The following is a 15,225-nucleotide window of genomic DNA, read 5'->3' as shown; positions in this document are numbered from 1 at the left end:
CAGGATCCACTCCCCTGGTTGCTTGCTATGCCATCCCCACTAACTTGTTCTCATTTGCTGAACCAGGGACCTGAATGGTGGGTCTGCTGCTTTTTATATTGTGTAAAGTAGCACAGGATGCAGGGTTCAGAGCTGTTGCTCTGACTGCAGTGGAACACCTGCATAGTGCCTTTTTAAAGGGGCATACAGTATGGTGGCTGTCTTATGGAATAGGACCTGTAATTGTGGACTCTCCAAGGGTAGTCTGTGATGCAGAAGCATTCCCCTAAAAGATGAATACTGCAGGGACACTGTTCCTGTGACTGAAAATGTTACAGCTGGTTTGCCTGTGTCTTTGCTTTTACTGTGTGGGGACAAGTGCATGGAGTACTGCATACATGGCACATGTTAAGGGTATATGAGTGGCAGGCCACTCCCCTTGTGCTAGGCGTGTGAGCAGCAGACTGCTTACCCCTTAGGCACAGCCCTGGGGGTGAGGCCATGTGTTGCAGTCCCTGTGATTGCTCCACTGCCCACTCCTTGATTGGTTGCTGCAAGAACAGTTAGCAGACATTGCATTGGTGGCTGCCTGTAATCTGCTTAGCTACTGCCTTAGTAAATATACTTTCTAACTGTGCAGTAAAATTAGACCTGCTTCCTGCTTGGTCTCCAGAGGTCTTGATTAGGAACTCCACAGCCACATTCTCCTCTACCCTGTTCCGTGGACCTCCTCGCTGGATGAGAGAGAGCCCATGCATTACTTCTCATGTTTTTGAATGTTGGCACCATTCCCTTTCATTGCCTGGAACAAAGAGAGTTACTCTCCCCTCATTTGAATTCTTATTATCCAAAGACATGAAATGTGGGTGTCCATTTCCATTTCTGCCTGAGCTCCTGTATAGACTGTATAGAGTCCTGGCATATGGTTAGCACTTCCTGGAAGTGAGTAACTCTCCCACACTCTCCTTGTTCATGATGTCAGAGAGAAGATTCCAGAAACTTTCATCTGGCCACAATCTCTCTACAAGTTCCTTCTAGATAAATTACTTAGACATCCCACTGCAAAGGTATTTCCTCTGGTTTTATCTGCTGCTATCTGAAGGTGGAGAGAAGTTGTATTGATTTAATTATCTTCTAGGGAGGCTATCTAGCTGTGGACTCTACAAAATGGGGTGCCATCCCTGGCACAGCCTTTATTCTAAATTTGGGTTAAACTGCTTGGTGTTTCCTTCACTGATTTTGCTTTTCCTGTTGCATTTTAATTTCATCTGCTTTTCTCTCCATCAGTTGTTGAAGAAGTAAATGTATGTGCTTTTTCTTTCTTTCTGTTTTAGTTGCCTATTCTCCCCCGTCCCTCACCCCACACACCCCCATCCACACACCCCATCCAGGTTCAAGGTTAAGGAATAGTGTTCTTATTTTTTGTTCTACTAAACAAGTTCAAGTCTTTCTAAGTCTCAGACTTTCCAATAGTGAATTTCAAAGGATTTACTCCGTCACCTACATCTGGTCAGCTGTTCTTTCATTGCTTCCTTTCTGGGGTCACTGACTCCTGACACTTCATCCTATTCCTTTCAAAATAATATAAAGTATTTACTAAGTAACCATTTATTTGTGGATACACCATATTTTTTATTCCAAATAATTCTTTAAATTTTTTTATTAGCTAGTGCTTCATACGTGAAGAAACTAAAGTTCAGAATAATTATATTCATGACAATGAAATCATGAAATGGTATAACTGGCATTGTTCATAACAATCTAAAGATAATAATGACCATAAAGGAATAAAAATAACTTGGATTGCAGAATACAAGTGAATAGTGTTAAATATTCTATTTGGGATATTTAATAGGTGAAAATTATAAGCAAAATTGTATATGAGACAATAGATAATATACTAGTTTCACTAGCATGACTGTATGCAAATGACTGTAAAACTAATTATTGTTGAGAAGACCAGCAAGAGAGGTAAATTATTAGTTAAAAACTAAAGAATTGAATATGTTTATTTCAGTCACAGAAGAGCTAGACAATTTTAGGAATTTTCTACAGAAGTAATAGTTAAAACTATTGGGAGTAGAAATATTTACTAGTGGTTATGTATTTTACTAACATAACATAAACACAGATTTTTACACACACATACACACACACACTCACATACAGTCTATGTATTTCTTTTATCTGTCCTATAGATACAGCACATCAAGAAGAGAGCAAAGATTTAAAACTAATTCTGTATGATTTATAATGTTTTTAAAATTTTGAATGGATTTTAAAACATGATGAAAAGACATAATATGAGGAATAGAACTTCATAATTCTAAATTTTTTTAAGCATAGTTCAGTTCCCTTAAAATGATCACTCAATTCACTATAAATGCTTACAATGAGTATATATATTAAATGACTATATAGTAGGATATAGAGACTGGCCTAATTTAAGGAAAAATAATCCCAATCTAAAAGAGATAATAATATTCCTTAAAATATTTTAAAAGTGGGAATATGCAAATTTCTTAGAAGCCTAGTACTGTTTTACTCTCCAAACACATTTCCAGATTTAAAATAATTTACATATGCAATTCTTTTTTATACTAGAATCCAGAGTATAGAAAAATAGCAATTGTGATCTCAGCATATGTATATCATATCTTTCTTTATAAATAAAGATAATTCCATTAGAGAAATTTAGAATAGTCTTTATGTTTTTAAAAAGCATATCTTAATTTATAAGTATACTTGCACATCTAAGTATACCAGCATTATAATCACAGCATAGTATTTTGAGATATTCTCATGTCATGAAATTTCAAAATGTTGGGACATTTTTGATGCTATCTATAGTTTTATCTATCTAGCAGAACCTCAGTCTTTATGTATTTTTTAAAGTATTTATGGTAATTTTATGAAAAACTTAAAATGGATTTAGTAAATAAATAAAAATATTTCAAAGGATTTAATTATCCATTGTATTACTATTACTTTGTTTGACTTGAATTAGCAAATATTTGGTGGTCTGCAGAAAAGAACATTTAAATTTAACTTGATATCTAATGGCATTTAAGAGAATATGTCTCTTAAGCCTTTAAATTTAATTCCATAATTTTCACAAGTGTATGTATATGTGACTTATATTCTCCTATGATAATCTTAGGCTATTTATCTGTGAATGGCTGTATTTCAGGCATACACAACAAAATGGACTAAATTATTGTATCAACATTTTATAAATGAAATTTGACATCTCTGGAAATATTACTCATTTACAAAGCTTGACAATTTTATTTTTTTTTCTTAGTTCTGTGTTTCTAGGTGCTACTTGCAATGTGTCATAAGCATTACGCAAAAGCCCCATTTTTACTCCCCTTCCTCCAGCATACTGGCTAGAAGTGATACATTCTGCCATAATATTCAATGAATTTTTCATGAGATTCTTAAGAGCAAAGCTATTAAGTACAGCAGTGGGCAAAAAGTCAGATTTGTTAATAGAAGTTTTTTTTTTTTTTTTCCTTTCTTTTTTTTTCCTGAGTGCTTTTGGAAAAAGCCAATGTTCTTTCTAAAGTTCTGGGTCACTTAAGATGGTTTCAACAACTAAAGGTTAGTACACCTGACTTCTTTTCATTGGTAGATGTAGTTATTTTTTAAAGAAATGTCTAAAAATATTTCATAAGAACTTTTTAGAAATACTCTAAACTTTTAAAGAATTATAAAAAGAACTCTATAGGAGTCCTCTTTAAAGTTCATCCACATACTCAATAGTATAGGCTACTTAACATACCATTTAATAGATTAATTAACTCAGTATATAAATTAAAGTTAATATATCAGCTCTGCTACATTAGCTGATTAGCCTCCCAGTATGTCTCAAACATGTAGATATGATTATGGTTATAGTTTTAAAAAGTTTTCATTATGGCAAATCTCATTTATCAATGATTTTGGCATTCTATTTGTTAAATAAAATGTTAGAAGAACAATTTCCTCAAACAGCATATACTGTATAAAATATTATTTAATAGCAAAGAAGAAATAAAATTGGCATTTTTAAAAATCATATTAATTTTGTCATCGTGATAGGATTTATCTTAATGAATTTCTACTGAATGTTCAAGTCATCTAACATATTATTTTGATCATATGATATATAGGTACTTTAGTTCTTTAGCTGCCATTTTTTATTTGTTCTTTTTAGATACCAAATACACAAGAGTGTATTTTATCATATTATACATACATACATACATAACCTATTCCAATTAGGATCCCATATTTGCAGAGTTTCACTCATTGTATTCATATATGGACATAAAAAAGTTAAGTCCAATTCATTCTACTGTCTTTTCTAGTCCCATTATTCACCTTTGCCTAATCCAATGAACTCCTATTTTCCTAGCCCACCTTATTGTGTGTCAGCATCCACATATCAGAGAGAACATTCAGCCTTTGGTTTTATGGGATTGTCTTATTTTACTTACCATGATGGTCTCCATTTTAATTGCTATTGTAATGTGTGAAGAAAATATGTAGTAATAAAATCTTTCTGATTTTGTTGTTTCAAACTATAACTCTATATTTTAAACATAAGTAATATTAATTGAGAAAAATATTTAGAGATTTATATATAACATGTAGCCTAGAGATTAGACTTTGTAATTGACTTGACATTATAATGCTCAGTGGATGATGTCAACAAGATAGTGTAACAGGAAATTTTACAGCTGTATCACCTCCATGAAAACACTGATTCAACAATAATACATGGAGAAGTTCTGTTTGTGAGAAATCCAGAACACAATTGTAATGTTTCTTCATCTTAGGTGATACAAAAGCTAATCACATTGAAGCCTATAAGAAAAATATAAGGCCTCCTCTAGCTATACTCCTTATTTCCAATATGGCACCACATCATTGAGAGGGAAAAAGGGACAAAGTAAAATAAAAGACAGCAAATAATGAATGAAATAGGAAGAGTAAATTCTTTCCTATTTGCATTTACTTTAAGTATCAATGTGTTAAATTCTCCTATCAAAATACATCAAGTGGTTGAAAGAATAAAAAAAATAACAAGATCAAATTATACACTGTACACATTGGATTCAGACTTAAGGACATTTTTAGTGGTAAAGTAAAAAGTTGAAGAAGATATTCCATGCAAATGGTAATGAAGAGAGAAGATGGTTATACCTAATCAGAAAAAAATAGACTTTAAGATGAAAACTGTCATGAGAGATAAATAAGGTCCCTCTCTAATGATAAAAGGGTCAACTTGAAAAGAATGTAAGTATAAACATATAGCTTCCCAACATCAGAGCACCTAAATATATGAAAAAGACAATGGTATTACAGAAAGGAGAATTAGATACCAATGCTAATAAGAGACTACAGCAATCTGTTTATAATAATGGAGAAAACATCCAAACAGAAAATCTATAGGGAAATGTGAGGTTGAACAATACTATACATCAAATGAAACTAATAGCCATATAGAGAACATTACAAGTAACAGAAGCAGAATATTCATCTTTCCAAGTGCACATGAAACATCACTCAAGAGAGATTATACAGGTGTTAACAAATTTCAGAAGACTGAAATGATATCAAATATATTTTCTGACAACAATTGAATTAAAACTGGAAATCAGTAGCAAAAAGACAACTGGAAAATTCAGATATGTAGAAATTTGAAAAATACTCCTGAAGAAGAAAAATTTCTTTCTCTAATAGGAGAAAGGAAAGAGAAAGGTCAAAAACAGTACAAGAAAACCATAGACCAATATTTCTTATGAAGACACATTAATATAATCCTCAATCAATCAGCAAACTAAATTCACAAAGTATAATACAAAATAACCAAGTGGGATTTCCCCTGGATGGCAAGGATAATTCTCTATATGCAAGCCAATTAATATGATCTACAACATTAGCAGAATCAAAGAGAAAAACATCATGATCAGCTTATTAGATACTGAAAAAGCATCTGAAAGAATTAACACATTTTCATCATAAAAACTGCCAGTAAACTAGATATGAAAGGATAGCATGTCAACATAACAGAAGCCATATCTGAAAAGTCCACAACTCATACTCATTGGGGAAAATTTGAAAGTTTTTTTTGTTGTTGTTGTTTTGTTTTTTGAGATCACAACAAATACAGAATACTCTTTCTTTCCACTTCTACTCAGCGTATGACTAGAAATCAACATCAGATCAATTAGGAAACAAAGAATAAAATTTATTCAAATTGGAAAGTAAGAAATAAAATCATCTCTGCTTGCAGATGCCATAAACACATATATCAAAAATCCTTAAGAGTTCTTAAAATAATAAATAAATTTAGTAAGTTTCTGGATAAAACAATGAATATACAAAAACAATCAGCTGTGTTTCAATACACTAACAATGAAATATGCAAGAAGGAAATTAAGAAAATGATTTTATTTAAAATAGTATCAGAAATAGTGCTGAAGTTTAGCTCAGTAGTAGAGCACTTGCCTTGAAAATGTGAGACCCTTGGTTCAATCCTCAGCACCAAATAAAAATACAGTAGATGAGGTAGAGAGAGAAGTTGGGATGGGAAGGGAGGGGAGGGGAGATAGTAGAGGATAGGAAAGGCAACAGAATACAACAGACACTAGTATGGCAATATGTAAAAACGTGGATGTGTAACCGATGTGATTCTGCAATCTGTATATGGGGTAAAAATGGGAGTTCATAACCCACTTGAATCAAATGTATGAAATATGATATATCAAGAACTATGTAATGTTTTGAACAACTAATAATTTAAATAAATAAATAAATAAATAACATAAATAAATAAAAATAAATATATTTTATCCATCTATAAGTAAAAAAATTAAAATATCAAAAATAATAAAATAGGAATAAACTTAACTGAGGAGATGGAAGCCTTTGGACTTGAAATTTATCAACATTCATGAAAGAAATTAAAGAAGACTCAATTAATAGAAAGATATCCTGTACTCATAAATTGGAAAAGTTTATGCTATTAAAATTGCAAAGTTTTCTGTAGATTCAATGCAAACCATACAAAAATCCCAAAATATTTTATATGAAAATAGGAAATATATTTCTAAAATTTTTAGGAAATACAAAGGACTCTAAATACACACAACAATATTAAAAAGAAAAAGGCATGCTGTTAGCATTACATAATCTGATTTCAAAGTTACAGTACCTCAAATACAGTGTAAAAATGTTATGAATCCATAATAATTAAAATATATAAGTGGAAATACAGGCTAATGGAACTGAATACAAACCTCATTAATAAAGCCATGCATATATAGTCATCTAATCTCTCAGTAGGGTGCCAACAATACACAATGGGAAAATGAGAATATCTTCCACTAATGGTGTTGTGAAAACTAAATACAAGCAAACAAATGACATTAGGTTCTATTCTTACATCCTACAAAGAAATCAACTAAAAGTGGACTGAAAAATTAGATATAAAACCTGCAAATACAAAATTCTTATTATCTGGTTCTAAGAGAAAACTTCAGGACATTGGTTTTGGTAATGATTTCTTGCATAGGACATCAAAAGTACAAATAAAAACCAAACAAACAAACAAAAGCCAGAAAGAGATAAGTGAAACTATATCCAACTAAAAAGCTCTCTATAGGAAATGAAACATTTAAATGGTAACCTATGAAATGGTAGAAAAGATTTACAAATCATACATTTTATTAGAAATTAAAATCTAAAACATGAAAAATACAACTCAATTACAAAAAAGAAAAAAACAATAGCCCAAATTAAAATAGAAAAATATCTGAATAGACATTTCTCCAGGGGAGATATACAAATTGCCAACAGGTATATAAAACAATGGCAAACCCCATTAATCTCTAGGGACATAAATATTGAAACAACCATGAGATATAACCACAATAGTGTTAAAATTACCAATAAAACAAATGTAATAAATGTTATTGAAGATGTGGAGTAAGGAAACCCTTCTACAATATTGGTGAGAATGTAAAATGTTGCAGACACTAGAGAAAATAGTATGGAGGCCTCAAAAAGTTAAAAATAGAACTACATGTTATTCAGTAATCCAACTTCTGGATATTTGTCCTAAAGTGTTGAAATGAGGATTTCAAAGAAATATAAAAATTCCCTCTTCACTGCAATAGTATTCACAATATTCAAGATGTTAAACTACATATGTCTCTCAAAGATTAATGGATAAAGGATAACTGCCATATACATATATTGGAATATTATTTAGCCTTTCAAAAGAGGGAAAACTTGCAATCTGCAGCAACATGTATGAACATTGACAACAATATTGTAAGTAATATAAGGCAGCCAGATAACAAATGCTGTATTAGTCCACTTACAATCATTTACTGATCTGTTTCACATTACTATATCAAAATAAGTGAGGAAGGCTAACTTTATAAAGATCTATATTTAACTCAGAATTTTGGAGGTTCAAGGACATGGTGTAGGCATTGCTTTACCTGTTAAGATTCTTCTGGGGTGCATCATAACATGGTGTAAGTATAAGTACATACATAAGGAGAACACCACATAACAAAACATGAAGCCAGATTGAATGGATGTGGTCAGGTTTAGGATTTTCTGACAGTCCTTTCACCAGAACTAATGAGATTCCCATGAAAAATACCTTGATCACTTCCAGGGGCATATATTCAATTGAAAAAAAAGGGATTTCCAATAGGACCCACCTGTTAAAGCAGCCTAATATTAATGTACAGGGAAACAAGCTCTCAATACATGAACTTTGAGGAAACAAACTGCATCTAAGCCATAGCAATGAGGTATTAAAAATTGACAATTTCATAGAAGCTGTTATTTAAAAAAATATGTTCTAAATATCTACTGTCTTACATCATTACTATAGCTAATATTTTATTATACACTTAAAAAATTAATGAGGATATGTATCTCATATTAAATGTTATTTATATAATAAGAAAAATTATAGAGGGAAAATTCATTTGTTTTATTATTTGATACATCATAATAAATTCGTTAATAATTTGGGATTAAGCAGAATTCTACAGCTATTACTTTAAAAAAAACTTTTTCTTAATAAAGAGGAGTAGTATAATATAATTGTTTGTGGCGTATCCAAACAGTGTCTAATTGTGCTTTGAGTCAATGGAACAGATTTCTAAAGAGTGTAACATTAAAGGGTTGAGGGATATAAAACAGAGAGTCATGGTTTCCTTTTGAGTTCCCCCAAAGCTCATGAAACAATGTAGCAATGTTCAGAGGTGAGATGATTAGATTATGAGAATTGTAACCTACTAAGTGGATTAATTCATTTACTGGATTAAGAATTTGAAAGGACTAGGTGATAACTGTAGGCAATTAGGGTGTGACTAGAAGTAGGTCACTAGGGGTGTGCCTATGATGTTTAAATTTTTTCTCTGGTTCCTCTCTGCTCTCTCTGCTTCCTGGCTGCAATTAGTGTAACAATTTTCCTCTACCATGCTTTTCCATCATGATGTTCTACATTGCATGGGGCCTAGAGAGGTGGAGTTGGCTGACCTTAGGTTTAGGTTTCTGAAACTTTAAGTCCAAAATAAACTTTTCTTCCTCTAAATTGTTCTTTTTAGGTATTTTGATCACAGTGACAAAAAGCTGACTACACAGATACTGGTACCAAGAAGTGGGGTTCTTTGACAAACCAGACAATGTGGTTCATAAGGCTTTGGAATTGGTTTGATGGTGAAGTTTGGAAAAATTTGGAGATGCAGAATAGAGAAGCTGTAGAGGGTTGTAAGCAGATATTAATGGGAAATTCTGGTGGGAACTCCAAAGAACAGTATGCCAATAGGAGTGCAGAGAATAAAGACTGTTCGCATGGGGTTTCAGAAAGGAAGGAGGACTCTACTGGTAACTGGACCGGAGGTTATTTGTATTACATTTTGGCAAAGAATTTGTCTAAAATTTACCCATGTCCTGAACTTTCTATGAGGCTGAATTTAAAGGTAATGAACTAATCAATAAAGTAGAGAACATTTCAAGGCAATACAGTATCCAGTCAGAAGCATGAATATTGCTGGTTAGAACTGGATAGGAATCAAAGAAGAAAATTTTGAAAAATGTTGAAGTTGGCCAGAGAAGAATCACAAATAAAATTAGGGCTAAGGAATGATCAGTTGCTGAGATTAGTATCATTAAAAAGAAGTTAAGTGCATTGCACAGAGATAATATATAGGAAAGATGTCTTGAGGGCATCTTGGGAATGGGCAGGACCACACCCATACAGGGTCTGAAAATGAAAACTCACTAACAGAACTTGGGGTTACCCTGAATGTAAAGAGAGGCCCTAGGAAGTTTTTACCCCAAGCTTCATTTCACCATGCTCAACCACCCAGGCATTCAGAGACTACTACAGACATGGATCGTGGAGACTCAGATGATGCTCAAGCTGATGGCAGACTTTGATATCATACTATACCCTTGTACTGGTTTTAAAGAATGTAGGGCTCTGGAGGTGGTATGTTCACAGAAGTTTCTACTGAGACTTCAAAGAAAGGTCTGGGAGTTCAGGCAAAGTACGTTACAGTCAGAATCCCTATGGGCATCTCCTGATAGAGTGATGCATGAAGCTGTGTGAAGGAAGATGACATTGTAGTGGAGACCCCAGGACTAAGAGTTGCCAGAAACATGGAATTTCTGTTGAGGAAAGCTACTGGCGGAGGAGAGATACAGCCTAAGAGAAAGATTACGTGGGATACAACAAATAAGGGCAAAGAAGAGGGACCATCCAAGCCATTTTGGAGCTCTCCTCTTTATGTCTTTATACTAACTGTATATAACTTGGCTGTGATTTTTACACAGTCTCACAACCAAGAGTTTCTTCAGTGATTCTCAGAGGAGAATTTGGACTTAGACTTTTGGGTAAATGCAAGGCCAAAACACTTCCTATAGGCATCTTCCAGATGGACTAATACAATTTACAATGTGAGATGGACATGATATTTTGGGGTTCATGAATGTAATGTTATGGTTTGTATATGTGGTGTCTTTAAAATCTCATCAGACAATGTAGTAGTGTCCAGAGGTGAAATGATCAGATAATGGGAACTGAATACTAACTCATGGCTTAATCCATTTAATGTGTTAATAATTTGAAAGTTCTACTGTACTGGATGAAACTTGTTAACAGATAGGATGTAGCTGGAAGAAGTAGATCCCTCGGGGCATGTCTTTGGGGTTAATATTTTATTCCCAGTACCAAAATTCCTTTCTCTTCTTTTGGGCTGTCCTGAACCTAGCAGCTTTCCTCTACCATGCATTTCCCCTATGATGTTCTGAGATGTTCCATTGTGCTCAGAACTCCTCTATGTTTTCTTGTCAGGTATTTTAGTCACATTGACAAAAAACTAACTAACACATGTAGGAAATTTATAAAAGTTTTTTAGGTCCTTCAGTAAAAACTTTCCTGTCTCAAAAACTTTCTTATTGTTGCCCATTTCTAGTGGTTTAGATAAAATTCTTATTATCTGAAAATAAATAAGAAGAACTGATTATGGGATTTAAATTAGTACAAACTTTGTTGCAGGGAAATTTGGCAATCTCCATCCAAATTAATAACTAATACAAATAATTCTAATAAGCCATGTACATATTAGCATAATTCTAAAATATCCAAACTAATTTAAATTATTTTCTTGTCTGTTGAAAGTCAAACTAAATGAATAAAATTGGAGTAATATAAATGGGCCGATTGTAAATGAAGTCTTCAATCTAAAATAGAAATTAACAAAAAATAAAAATTGGAATTAGTTTAGAAGTAACGGAAAAAAAGAAAAACAAGTCTCTGCCATTAATGAATTAGAAGTTGTTCCTATACTATGAATAAATGACAAGAAAGAGTGAGATATGATTGCACGAAAATAGTTAATACCAATATAGGTAGAGGAAAAACACAGTTTAATGCTCCCAGTATCACCTTTAATAGTTGCAATGCTTGCTTCCTACTGCTTTTTAATGATATAAGCCTACACACTAATACTTACACAGCCCTCAATGAAGTTACAATATAGTAGTATTAATCTTTATATTTAATTGTTTAATGAGTTTTTTAAAAATGATTCTACTATTATAGTTCATTTTATGCTCAAATAACATACTGTGAAATGAAGATTCCAAAACTTCATCAAATTAAAATGTTTAGTGGTGTTTTAAAGAGGAGGTATTTAGGAAGTACCATGATCAACATAGGTGTTTAATTACCTGTAATTTATAACTATCGTGAAATTCATACTTCAAGCAAACATAAGTTATGCCTTCAAATATGTTTAGTAATATTTATTTTCTATATTACTAATATAAAAAGTATTAGAAGTTGATAATATATGTAAAAACTACAAATAAAACAATTTATTTTTTAGTTACTAGGATAAAGGGATGTCAAGTCACATTATGACAATATAAGGCTTAATGGATTTTAATGATTATTAACATCCTTCTTTCTCATGAAAAAGCTATGTGTATCATTTGATTACCATGTATTTTAAAGAGAAATTGCTATTTTTGATAAGCTGAAGAAATAACTGTTTTATATTTATTAGAATTTGCTATTGAAAACCAGAAAGAGATTTGTGTTTCAAGTGGTCCTTTGTTTTACTGATTAGATAGCATTTCTCTTCATGGTGTTAGGCTAAGGTGCCTATTGGCATTTTTTCCTATCAGTGATACTACAAAAAATAATATTGAGAATAGATATACTGATATTATTAAGAAAAGTTTTAAATACCAAATACTATTTTATTTTCTCAGTCTACATTGTGAAATAATGAAGAAGATTTAATCTACCTTTTTTACGTAATCCAGATTTAACTGGAAGGTTTCTTGCATGTGTAAACAGAAGGAATAACCACTATTCATGTAGAATGTTACACATAGAATGTTCCTTCAGTTTCATATTATTTACACAAAAGTATCAACTTGGCTACCAATTCTATTTGTTCACAAAAGTATTAGTTCTATTTATAAATATCAATATGAAATCAATTTGGTTAATCAATTTTACATAATAAGTTAATTCCTGCTGTATGCTAGATCCTTAATATTGCCTGAAAAACAAAATGAGAAAAATGTTCCTCAACTTTGAAGCTTAGTGTTTAACAAAATAACCATTATTAATAAAATAATTGTATGCAATTAAATCACTATTATATACAGTATGGACTAAAAAGGTATTAATTTTATTGGATACTATAAAGGAGTTAACTATATGCAGAGATCAGATGTTTAGGCAAATGAGGGTATGATTTTATTCCAGTCCAAAGGAAACCAAATATGAAATTTGTGAAGTATGAGTAAACATTAGAATTCCCCCAAACTATGAAAAATTGTATTATTGAAATGGAGAGTTTCAGGTTGAGAGATGCAAACATTATATGAGAATATCAGATCATTTGACAGTCCAGTACCCAAGATCATCATCAGCAAGTCAGAGAGGAAGAAAATTATATACTTAAAACAATATATTTAATTATTCTATCTATCAATCAATGCCTCTAGGTTTTCAGTGTTTCAATTTTACATACACACATTCTGTATGGGAACATGGGAATAGTCGTTATTCCTTAACAATTAGCTTCTTCTAAAAGTTGTGATTTAGTTGTCATTAATTTTTCTCATTTTTTAAAAAATTTCCTTATGAAACATGGGATTATGTATTCAAATTTAATATTTGAAATAAAAGTATTATCAAGGACACTACATATTTATCAGCAGTTTTATGCAAAGGTTCATATGATTCTATTTATTAAAATGCATTGTTGTTAGTTCTGAAAATACAATTGAATCCTCTTTCTATAAAAGTATTTATAAAATAATAATATTTTTTTCAAAATAGTCTGTGTTGATTTCTATGGCTAACAAAGATGTTTTTATTTCAGCATATTCTCAATGTTTTTAACATTTGTTTCCTCATTCTGTCATTGGTAATTATTTTTCTAAATCGAATGAACTAATTAGCATATGTGCTATACTTCAATTTACCACATATTCTGTCCATATATAGTGTCTGTTCACTCAGTTATCTAATATAGCACAATTAACTTTAAAATGATTGAGAATAATGCTTGTTATGTAAATATATTCAGTAATAAAAGCATTTTATTATGAAAGTCCTATGAAAAGTTTTGCCTTCAAATACAATGGCATTTTATACTGTTTTATTCTTTCTCATTCAATGATTGGGTTAAATATTGTGATAATGAAATTTTAAAACATAAAGAACAAACTATTTTTTTAGAACAGTGTACATAATACATTTGGGGATACATTTTTTATATTTCTTAATTCTACATATCAGTGTAGCAAATGCTGTGGATGCTCTAGACATTCTCTGGTTTTACCATTTCAGACATGTTTCACCGAATTCCAATGTTTTTATCCTCCCACTTTGCCTTGTAAAGCCCACTCAGCATGCATGAATGGCAGAAACACTGTGAGGTCACCTCCAAACAATGACTAGTAGAAGCTGTTAAATGTCTTAGCTCCCTGACCCATCCAAGAGCAATAGTCTGACACAACGATTGTACATTTTTTTTCCCCAGAGTTCTCCAGAAGGGTGGAGTTTCACTTGCACACATGGATAAATTACTTGATAACATATGTTATCTTATATACCTTTCTTTTTTTCAAACCTTCTCCACTCCTCTGCTTTCCTTGAAGAAGGTGGGGGTACTTCCAACATAAACTATCTGTATTCTAAACTTTGTTATAGAATTTGCCTTCTTGGAAATTCAATCTAAAGTAATCACTGCAATTATATTTTAATCTGCCTTTTAATTTGAATACTGTGGATACTCATAAGTTCTGTTTCATGTAAAATGTCATTTCTTTTGTTCTTGCCTGTTTATTATTAGTCTTGGAAGCACTGCTTTCTCATAAACACATTTTCTCATTAGCCTTCCCATTTTCTACTAGAAAGGTTATAATTTATATGTCTTTTGCCAAATATATGATTTCATATTTAGTCCCATATTTTAGCCTAAGTAATAAACAATTTACATTATAATTACAGGCAAATTATAGGGGATAATGCTAAGGAGACTGCCTTTCGAGTGAGACAAGAAAGGTTTAATCGCCAAGTTTTCCACCTTCTTGTTATAAGACTTTGGCAAATCATCTACCTACAGCAAATGTTAGTTTCCCAATCTTTAAAATTAAAAAAAAAAAAAAAAAAAAAAAAAAAAAAAAAAAAAAAAAAAA

The sequence above is a fragment of the Marmota marmota genome, unplaced genomic scaffold (assembly GCF_001458135.2).
Source record: "Marmota marmota marmota unplaced genomic scaffold, marMar, whole genome shotgun sequence".
Classification (NCBI taxonomy): domain Eukaryota; kingdom Metazoa; phylum Chordata; class Mammalia; order Rodentia; family Sciuridae; genus Marmota; species Marmota marmota.
The sequence above is the reverse complement of the archived record's forward strand: the minus strand, read 5'-3'. Positions refer to the sequence as shown.